The 10,734-nt window shown below is 56.4% G+C and overlaps 1 pseudogene; it reads right to left on the bottom strand.

Annotated features, from left to right (window-relative positions):
* Positions 1-732: 732 nt before the first annotated feature.
* On the bottom strand, positions 733-8,785 carry LOC100435873 (uncharacterized; annotated as a pseudogene).
* Between the last annotated feature and the right edge of the window lie 1,949 nt (positions 8,786-10,734).

Below are 10,734 nucleotides of genomic sequence, written 5' to 3'. Positions count from 1 at the left end.
GCTCCTGGGTTGGCCGGGGCTCCGTGCTCCTGGGGCTGCCGGGTCTCCGTTCTCCTGGGGCGGCCCGGGCTCTGTGTTCCTGGGGTTGCCGGGGCTCTGTGGTGAGCAGTGAGGCAAGTCCCCTGTCACCGGCCCCCAGGGCGTCTGGTGGTCCCTAAACTGCCCACTGCCACTGCCCTGTGCCTGAGGGCTGCAGCCTGCAAGCTCCTGTGCCCCAGCTGCTGGCCAAGCAGGGATGACCTGGAAACAAAGTTGCTGCTACTCAGGAGCCGCTCTGAGTGCTTTCTGGCCCTACCACACGGGTTCCAGCCCCGCTGCCCGAGGCCCTGCCTCAAGCCAGTGCTCACACTCCCAGAGCACAGACATCAGGGTCGCTGGTGCCCCAGCAGCCATGCATGAGTGCCTATGCCCCAGACCTGGGCCTGCCCACGTGCTGGCCGCTCCCTCCACAGCCCTGTGAGCCTGCCCCTCACTGCTCCGTCCTGGCCCCAGGCCACAGCATTGCCTGGGAAACCCACTGACCACCCAGGCTCCGGATCAGAGGGACGGCCCCGGGCTGTGCCGCATGCATCCTGGCAGCCATCTGGGTGAGGCTGTGCACGGCTGGGAGCAATAAACTGGGTGCAGCTGTGGGAACTGGCCCTCCTGCCTCTGCAGGCACAGGAGGCCCTGGGCCCATGGAGCAGCATTTGCCAAAACTACCCACCCACCCACCAGCTAAGAACAGGCATTTTCTTCCTCAGGGGAGCCAGGACTGTGACAGGCGTTTCTCACTGGGGGGCCCAGTGGCCTGAGGTGTTTTTTCTTGGGTTTCAGGGCTAATAACAGGCATTCCTTGTTCAGGGACTTAGGGCTATGCAGGTGTTTCTTGCTGGAAGACCTTGCGTTCCTTCTGGGATATCCAGGGCTAATGACAGGATCTCTTGGTGGATCCAGGGCTATGGGAGATGCTTCTTGTTGGAAGGTGCAGTGCTCATGACACTGTTTTCTGTTGAGCGATCCAGGGTCTAGACCAGGTGCTTCTTTTCAGAATCTATGTCTGTGACAGACAGGTTGTGTTGGAGGATCCAGGTTACCACAAAAGTGCTCACCAGGGAGATCCAGGGCTAATGACGTCTCTGTTTTTAGGTGTGCTCTTCTCTCCCCTAAAAATCTTCCCACAAGGAGGGCAAGAGCCCAGTGACTTGCCAAGCACTCCCCCTGGGCCCAGGAACCAACTGACCAGCACAGCCAGGCCACAGCCCAGCCTCCTTCTGCCTCTCACTGATGGCGCCTTCCACCCTAGGAAAACCAGTCGCTTGAGACACAGTTCATCCTGACGAGGCCGTGTGGGACGGGGCCTCTGTGGGATGGGGACGTGCTGGTGGAGCCTGCACCCAGGGGCACACGCACTGCCACAGCCACAGCCACAGCCTTTGCGTGTCCAGAAGCCACTCGCCTGGACCGGCCACGGCTCCTGAGACCCATATGGTGCCTCCATGCCCTTGACCTTGGGATGCTTGGAAGGGAGGAGAGGAAAGGGGCAGCGAGGAGAGAGCATGCAGCCCAGGTCCAGAGAAGGCTGCGGGAGCAGTGGGGAAAGACGGAGGGGCTTCGGCAGAAAGACGCAGATGGAGAAACTGCCGGGGAGGGCAGCTTTGCTGGGCCAGCTCCACCACTGACGCTGCGGCCGACACCCTGGCCTCGTGCCCTTGGCTACTCTGCAGGGGCAGTGCCAGCTATGGTTTCTCATTTCAACTGCTCAGTAGCAGGAAAACATGATTTATGGGGAGAATTCCCCAGAGGCTTAAAAAAAAAAAAGAAAACGGACAAGGTCTGTCTTTGGCCGGCGAGCAAAGAGACTCATTTGGCACAGAAATCAGTAACTCAGAAACAGGCCTGAAACCCATCAAGGGAATCCAATATGATCTCCTCTTTCTGGCTCAACAGAAAATAGAACAAACTCGGGGCCTCTAAAACGGAGTGTGCCCCAGCATGCTCAGCCTTCTCCCCACTGACTGCACTGGTCCCAGGGTTACCTGTGTGAGCCATGCTCTCTAGCTCTCGGCCGCAGGTTCCTGAGTCCCTGGGGCCACTCAGGCTCCTCCACAGACTCCACTCTCCCTTTAGGACAGGGCCTGGCAGCTGTTGTTCCTAAAATCCCAGCTCTTCCTTGTCCAAACTGTTAACCTTGCTGTCCTTTATTCGGGCTCTTTGTTTTGCTGGTCATGCAATAGAAGGGAGGGCTGGGCAAGGGCGGCACCCAGACCCCAGAGCCGGAGCTGATGCCCAGAGCAGGTCTCATGGTAAGAGTCCCGGGACGGTGCCCACGGTGGACGGGGATCTGCCAGGCACTCTGTCCTCATACCCTTGCTTGAGATTAAAAGAACGGGGACAGCATCCTGTCGCTGAACCTGGGCTGTGACCACCGAGACCGCACAGGTGGTGACAGAAAGAATCTGCAGAATGAGCTTCTGGTGCCCGTGTTCTGTTGGAGGAAAGTGGGCACCACAGCCACTGCCCTCCAAGCTACAGCAGGAGCAGGACATCACCATCCTGGACACACACCACCATTTTAAGTTCCCTTTGATTAAAAAAAACACCTAAATCTGCCCCAAAACATCAGCCTAACAGCTAATGTCAGCATAAACAGAAACACTGCAACACTAAGGTAAACTCCCCTCTGACTAGAAACATCCCAACCTCGCAATAAACTTTCCCTCACATAGAAACAATCCAAGCCTGTGATAAGCTCCCCCACTTCCTAAACCCTTAAATATTCTTAGTCTGTAAGAGAGAATGCTCCTGACTGAAATCAGCCAGAAGCCCCTCTCAGGTTTATTCTCCAAAATAAACCTGTCTTGGACTGTTGAACCACTTTTCATGATTCTTTCCTCTTTCTTTAACTCCTACACCAAGTTACAGCCAGGAGCAGGAGACCAGGTCCCTGGGAGAAAACTGACCAGACACGGTTCAGAAAGAAGGATGGATGGCGGTGGCAGGTGATTCATTTTATGATGATGATGATTTTTTACAGACACGATCTCGCCCTGTGGCCCAGGCTGAAGTGCAGTGGCAGGATCATAGCTCACTGCAGCCTCGATCTCCTGGGCTCAAGCCATTCCCCCACCTCAGCCAGCCGAGTAGCTGGGGCTACAGATAGACGCCACCACACATGGTTAATTTTTTAATTTTTTGTAGAGATGGGGTCTTGCTATGTTGCCCAGGCTGGTCTTGAACCCCTGGCCTTAAGCAATCCTCCCACCTTGGCCTCCGAAAGTACTGGGATTGCAGATGCGAGTCACCTCACAGGGCCCAGAGATGAGTAAGTGAAAAATGAATGCTCACCTATCCCCCAGATACTTCCGTCCTGCATATGAAACCCTCTTCTGCACATTTCACGACACATTTGCGAAGTCATCCCCCATCACTGGGAGCTTTGTTAGCCACAGGTGCGTATTCATCTTTGCACCATGACACTGACAACATAGTCACTCATCTTCTTTGAGGAAAAACCAATCTGTTTGTATCCAAAAAACCGCAAGAAGCCATCAGTGCCTCTTTCAAGATCCATTTTTAGTATGTCTGTACCCAAACCCCCGATGAAGAAACAGCATGTGGCACACAGCAGCCTGGCCCAAGGTTAAGGTGAGGCGTGAACCCGGCCCAGGGCTAAGGCGAGGCGTGAACCCGGCCCAGGGCTAAGGCGAGGCGTGAACCCGGCCCAGGGCTAAGGTGAGGCGTGAACCTGGCCCAGGGCTAAAGTGAGGCATGCTTTCATTAGTCCTGTCAGGAGCTCTTGGCTCCTCTGTGACTGCAAATCATTTGCACCCACCTGCGAGTTTCTCCTTCTCAGGATGCACCCTCATGATGCATGGAGCAAACACAATAAGCCCTGATCTCATGGGGCTGCTTGGAAATGGGCTGAGATAACGCACCCCAAGTCACAAGCTCGTGGGAAATGCAGGCGCCCATGACCCGCTGCCAGCGTGCTCTAGTGGTGTGGGGACTTTGCATAACATAAGGTGAAGCTGTGAGCAGAAGAGGGGCCTGTTGCGTCCTCTGCATCTTTAAGGACTGGGCCTGGCCCATTGACCGCTTCACAGGAGAAGGCAGCATTTCCTGGGGACACAGAGAATCTCATAAAGACGCTTCTCTCCCAGGGTTACAGCAGCTGTGCGGTGCTTCGTACCATGGTCAAGCTTATGCTCCATGGAAGGAACAGTACACGCGGTGGGAATCATGCGGTCCCCTCCTGTGAGTCGATGTTTACTGTGAAGCCTCAGGGGTGACAGGAGCAGCCAGCTGTGAGTCTTCTCTGGGTGGGGAGCACATGCGGACAGACCAAAACCCAGCACCGGCCCATGGGGAGCTGCCTGTCACAGGGGAGCTGAGGTTTCATTCCAGCGCAAAGAGAACATCTACTGAGGAAAGAGGCTCATGATCCCACTCACACAGAAAAATGTGCCCCTTGGGTGCACACGAGCAGTGGGTTGTGGGGCAGGGGAGCAGGAACATGATCCCATCCACACGGAGGAATGTGCCCCTTGGGAGCACACGGGCAGCAGGTCGCAGGGGAGGGGAACAGGAAGCAGGAGCTCCCTTTGGAGGCTCCTGGAGTCATCCAGGGCTGATGTGAGGAAGCGTCTGCGGAGCTCAGAGAAAGGTGGAGTCTGCCGAGCCAGGAGTAGAAGCTTCCAGGCATTTTTTGGAAATGAGATTAACAGGACTTGGTGAGGCCTGAAATATGGGAGTGGTGGGGCCAACAGAAAGACCGAGGGGAAAAGACGGGCCTCCCAGGACTCTCAGGCTGCTGCTTGAAAATCGGGGTGCAAGGCATTGCTCCTGCTGAGACAAGAACTCCATGCAGGAGTCATCACGTGCCACTGCCACAGAGCACCACGTTCACACCCAGCTCAGTGGAGAGACTTACAGAGCGTGAGGGACTTGCGCAAACATCACACGGCTCACCCACCGTGAAGCCGGGACCCTGCCTTCGATCTGCTGACTTCCTGTCCACCAGCACTATGCGCTCCAGAGGCGCTCTGCAGGGTCAGGGCTAGGAAAGGCCACTGTCCGTGATGACAGCCATTCCTCACCAGGCCCAGCCAGAGCAAGGGCCAGGCTCGAAGAGGGGCGTTTCCATGGATGGAGGCTCGGTGGACAGTGCCCCTCTCCACTACGAACTGACTGGCAGGTGTAGAGCAGCGCCAGTTCTCTCTTGGGTCCTCGTCCATCCTCATGAGTGGCTGTTGCCTGTGATGCCATTTCCATTCATGAACTCCCTGGCCTGTTTTCCTGTGCTTTTCATTCCTCTTCTCCCTGCTGATGGTGGGTGTGTTAAAGGTCATGCCCTACCCCTCAAAAAGGGCAAAACTTTCTACTCCCCAGAGTGACTCTACATTTTAACCTTTGAACTCAAGCCAATTCTCAACAACACTGTCTGCACGCCCTGCAGCCAATGTGGCCGTCCAAACACAGACGAAGATCTTCAAACCCCTTCCAGGTATAATGCATGCCAGCTTCTCCGTCACCTGACAAATACCGCCCACCCTCAGCATCTGCACGCCTTGGCTCACCTCCCCCGAACACCATGTCTTCCCATTGCCTGTTTAATCTGAGCTTTTTCTTCTCCACGAATAATGCCACCTCCTCAGTTTTTACAGTCTCATTAGCGTATAATTAAAGTGTGATAAACAGTGTGCAATTGAAGTATAATCAGCCTAACATATGTATACAGCCAAGAAACCAGCACTACAACTTAAATAACAAATCTTTTCCTCTCCCCCAAATCTCTTCCTGCCCCTGCAGGCTCCTGTGGGGTGCCCGAGCCCCCTCACCAGGCTGCCCACAGGCCCTGGTCCTCCCCGTGTGACCCTGTCCCAGGGCTACCAAGTGTCCTCATGATGGGCAGAGGGCACCGAACAGCGTGAGCCAGGGGGTGTCCCCAAAGCAAAAGCCACAGTCTTTTTAACCTAATCTCAGACTGGATGCCCCACACCCTGTGCCCTGATGTTGGTGAGAAGTGCATCATCAGCACAGACCATGCTCAAGCAAGGGGTGGGTCATGCTCCTTACTCCTTGGCTCAAGCTCTCATCTCTGCTACCCTCACCCCTGCTCACCCTCAGCCCTGCAGATGCAAGCTCAGATCATCGACTCTTCCAAGTCCTCAGGTGGACAACTTGGAAGCTCCGGCCAGCTTAGAGTTTTTCCTTTCCTTATTAGGGCCATTTCCTATCTCCCTTCCATCAAACACGTCCTTCCATGGGCCACCCACGATGCTATCTCAGCGCCAGCACGCTGCAGGCACTGGCCAGACATGCAGAGCTGGCTTGGGTTCCGGAGATGCCCTGATCCCTGGGGTCCCTTCCAAATGCTGGTAGGAGGCTTGGAAACCACCACCCAATTCATCTTACCGAGCCTCCTAATTTCCAGGCTTCTAAGCTGCCCTATTCAATCATACGTTGCATTAGAGCTTCATTGTTATGAATTCTTATTCATTCATTACTTGTCTGTATTAGTGCCATCTGCCTTATATTTTTAAAGTTCTTAGAAACCAAAATACCCTCCTGGTGTTGATTTAACCATGTGCAGTGTCCACAGGGCACAGTTATAATTATATGCATAATAAATTATTCTGATGATAATTATTCTTCGAACCCAGTAATGATTTAAGGACCACCTGGTTTGGGATTACCTTTCAAGCTTCTTTACTACTTTAAAATAACCCCAAAGGCCTAAGCTGTGGTAAACCGGAGCTGAGGACAAAAATTACAGAGCCATCGCACTCCTTCACAGGAACCATGGAGGCACTTGGCGCACGGCCCTGCACCTGTGCCCGGAGGAACCTGGAGGCTCTCGGAGCACAGCCCCGCAGCTGTGCTCGGAGGAACTGTGGAGGCGCACGCACCCGCACGGCCCCCTGCACCTGTGCCCGGAGGAACCGTGGAGGCGCTCGGCCCCCACACCTGTGCCCGGAGGAACCCTGGAGGCGCAGGCACGCGCACGGCCCCGCACCTGTGCCCAGAGACCGGGAAGGGAGGGCCTCCAGCCATGCAGGCTGCACGGGTCGTCGTGCTAGACTTCAACTTTTGTCCTGGCTGAGGTCAGGGAAGTCGCTGTGATGTTCCCTTTAGAAAACTTAGCCGAGGGCTGCGCACGCTCACAGATGGCGAAGCAGTGAGAATAACAGGACTCACAGTTCTTTCTGATAACAAAGGAATGACAGAGCTAATCGCTGCGATTCCTAAGAAGTGAGGAATTAATTATGACATATGAATCTTCGCCTGCCATTACTTCAAGAACAGAATTAAAGTAGGCTTCCTCTCCTGCACAGTAGTGGGATTCTTCGGTCTGTCTCCCTGGCACCGGGGCGTGATGCTGGACAAGGTCGAGGGGTTGCGGCTGCTGAGGCTGCTCCGGGAGCTCCTGAGGTCCTGTGCTGGGCCCTCCCAAGTGCCCCTGCTCACGGCAGACAGAGGGAACTTCCTGCCCCAAGAGAGGGGCGTCAGGCTGAACCGTGGCCCCTGCTCCTGCAGCTCCTAGGCCCGCGCCAGTGGGCCGCCCCCACCTGTGTTTGCCTGTGGTCTGGGGGAAGCTGGCCACATTTCCTTCCCTCCCCTGTCACGGGTCACCAAGGGCCACGGGATAGAGTTGGTGGTTTGGCTGCGGTTGGTGAGCTGGGTCCGTGTGCCCGGGCTCCCTCGCTGCGTCTCTCTCTTCCGCGAGAACACAACGCATCTCCTTGGCCTCACACACCCAAACTTGGCCCCTACCACAGCTGAGTCGCAGCAGAAAAAGCCATGTTGAAATAAAACCCTGGAGAGGAAGACTGCGAAGGCCAGGTGGGCTGCTGAAGCTGAGGTTTCCTGCGCCCCAGTAGATTCTGTCCACTGCGTGGAGCTTGGTGGCTGAGTCCAGACCAGCGGAGAGGAGGAGGGACCGAAATGTGGAGCCCGAGGTGGCTGCAGCAGGCGGGGGGGCGCCCGGGGACTCGCTCTGGGCAGCACAGCCCCTTTCCCGGGCCCTGGGGGCGGACCCTCTGCACACCCAGTCACAGGCCCCAGCCCCACGGTGGCTGAGGACCAGGCAGGCCCCAAGCTCTTCCTCCATGGATTTAGTAATTCGTTTTCAGGGCAAACTGGAAACAGGACATGAGCCAGGCAAGGCCGCGCTCCTCTCCACTGGCCTCCCCGCGCTGTGGAACTCGCTTGCTCTTACATAGAAAAATGAGTTTCCTGGTGAAAAGCTGAAAGCACAACGGATCTGGGCGTGGGTTTTGCCACTTTCTCCCGAAGGAAGCCACGGACGTCTTGGCCGCTTTGAAACCTGTAAATAAAATTTGTTTTCTGGCGCAGGCGCCCTCTGCAAGAGTCTGACCTCCCTTCAGCCCCCCGAGGTGGCTCCGGCGTCCTGGGCGCTGACGATGGGGGAGCCCTGAGGGGCGTCTCGCCGGGAGGAGGCCGTGGGCCCAGCGCGAAGCGGACCCGACATTCCCCATAAGCCCAGGAGCCGTCGCCACATCACTGGGTGGAAAACGCCCCGCCGCCGGCGCAGGCCCGGACCCCGCGGAACGCGAGAGCCACGAACCTGGGCCAGGAGCCGCCGAGACCAGCCGCGGCCGCCCCAGCGCTCCTCCCGCCCAGGCGCGATGCGGCGAGAATGGCCCCGGGCGGGAACGTCGCCTGTCGGGGCGGCCGTGGGAGGCACTGGGGTCCCTGCTCTGCGGCCGCCCCGGTGAGGAGGCGCCCCGGCCACCCCGAAACCCGGGAGAGGCGATGCTGGCGGTGACGCCGTCACCCACCCCGGGGACCCGTCCCTCCTCCTGGGGTCGCGCCGGCGCCGGGAAGCTCCCCCGACCCCCGCTCTGTCCCGCTCAGGCTCAGGAGGGCGCCCTCGGGTGTCCGGGAGCCGCATCCTCACCTCCAGGGCGATGGCAGGACAGGCCCACGGTCCTCGTTCGCCCCGGGGGTGCCTGGAGGGGAAGGCGCCCGAGATGCTGAGACCCCCAAGAGCACAGGCAGAACTCAGAGGAGGCTTCTGAGGGAAAATCTCAAATTCACCTCCTTGAAGAACCGACTGTCCAGTATGGGCCCTTAGCCACATGTGGCTACTTAAATTAATTTAAAGTGAACAGAATTAAAACTCCGCTCCTCAGTGGCAGTGGTTGTGTCCCAGCACTCATATGGCTGTGGTAACCTGCAGTGCTAAGAATCGTCTCCACACCCTGGAAAGTTCCATGGGACAGGGCAGGTGTAGGAGTCGCTGGGTGGTAATCACAGACACATGTGAGAGGCACATGCACACACACACACACATACATACACGTAAACACACGCACACATGTGCAGACACTTCCCCCTGGCAGTCATCATGGAGAAGGGGCTGGCTCCCTGTGGCGCTAAGCCTAGAACTCAGTGTCTCCTGGAGGTAGGGCTTCAGCTCTAGAGAGGAGCCCTGTATGTCTGCAGTGGAGGCCAGAGGAGTTGGCAGCCGCAGTACAGCATTCCAAAGATGGAGGGTTTGGGAGGGCCTGCTTCACTTGCATGGGGCTCACCAGGGTCCACGGCTGGGGGTATTGGGAGCACTGAGGCAGAGAGAGTCAGGGCCCAGCACCATGGAGCCCACATCCTCCAGGGGGACCCAGGATGGGGACTGAAATGACCAATCCCCATGAGGGGCCTCAGGGACTCATCTGCACCTTCCTTAGCCCCTGGACAGAGCTGCCGAGAAATGCATCAGTCAGAGCCACGCAGGCCTCGTGAGCCGAGTGCTGGTGGAGAGGGGTGGCCTTCAGGAGGAAGACTGGAGGAGAGGGAGTTTTCTAAAAGGAATGCGGTGTCATTGCCACAGAGAGCCCTGATGGATGTCACGCTGCCTCCCCACGGTGTCTGCTGCCTGGCCGGACAAGCCCAGTGCTCCAGCTTGGAGGCTCCTCCCAGCTTAGCAGTGGGGATTCTAGCCAGGAGAAGGTGCCTATATTTAAAACTAAAGTGAATAATGGAGACATTTTCTATTCAGGCTTAAAAAAATAAATTTACAAAAGGCGTGGAGTTAGGCCCTGGTCCTTCTCTGAAGGGAGGTTGTCTGCCAAGGCCCTTACCCAGTCACCCTGGTGACTCAGGGATCCAGCTTGGCTTCCCTGAAGGAAGGGCCCAGCGACCAGCATGGCACCGAGGGTGGGGAACAGCACAGGGCTCCTCACGTGCTCAGGCAGGCACCACTCTCACCGGCACTGTGGGGTTGCTAAGCCTCACAGAGAAAAGTACCATGGTTCTTTTTTAACTTCGCAGGAGTTCAATGTAACCGCATTTCTTGCCATGGTTAATTATTTCTCCATGTTTCCTAATTACCAACGGACTCTGTTTGCCATCAACTCCTAAATTAATTCTGATTATTTGGATGAGTGATAACAGGATTTCTGTTGCTCCTAATACTAAAACCAATCATTTGAAATTCAAAAGCACAGACATTTTTTCAAGAGCCTTTTCAGAACCTTATTTGGAGTGGGCACTCAATAAATGTTGGCCAAATTGATTTAAACCCTAGACTGAACTCTGTTAATAGCATTTTAGGACATTCATCTCACCACTGAGCAGATGCTCCTGCCAGCCCCTGGGAGGCCCTGAGGGCTCTGACTGGCCTGGGGCCTCCTGCTGCTTGGGCTCCCATGTGGCCTCAGGCCCTTGCGTCTGACCTTACCCCTGGCCGGTGTGGAAGCAGAGCTTCTTCTCTGGAGTAATTGAGTCCAGGCT

The sequence above is a fragment of the Pongo abelii genome, chromosome 5 (genome assembly GCF_028885655.2).
Source record: "Pongo abelii isolate AG06213 chromosome 5, NHGRI_mPonAbe1-v2.0_pri, whole genome shotgun sequence".
Lineage (NCBI taxonomy): Eukaryota > Metazoa > Chordata > Mammalia > Primates > Hominidae > Pongo > Pongo abelii.
The sequence above is the reverse complement of the archived record's forward strand: the minus strand, read 5'-3'. Positions and strand labels throughout refer to the sequence as shown.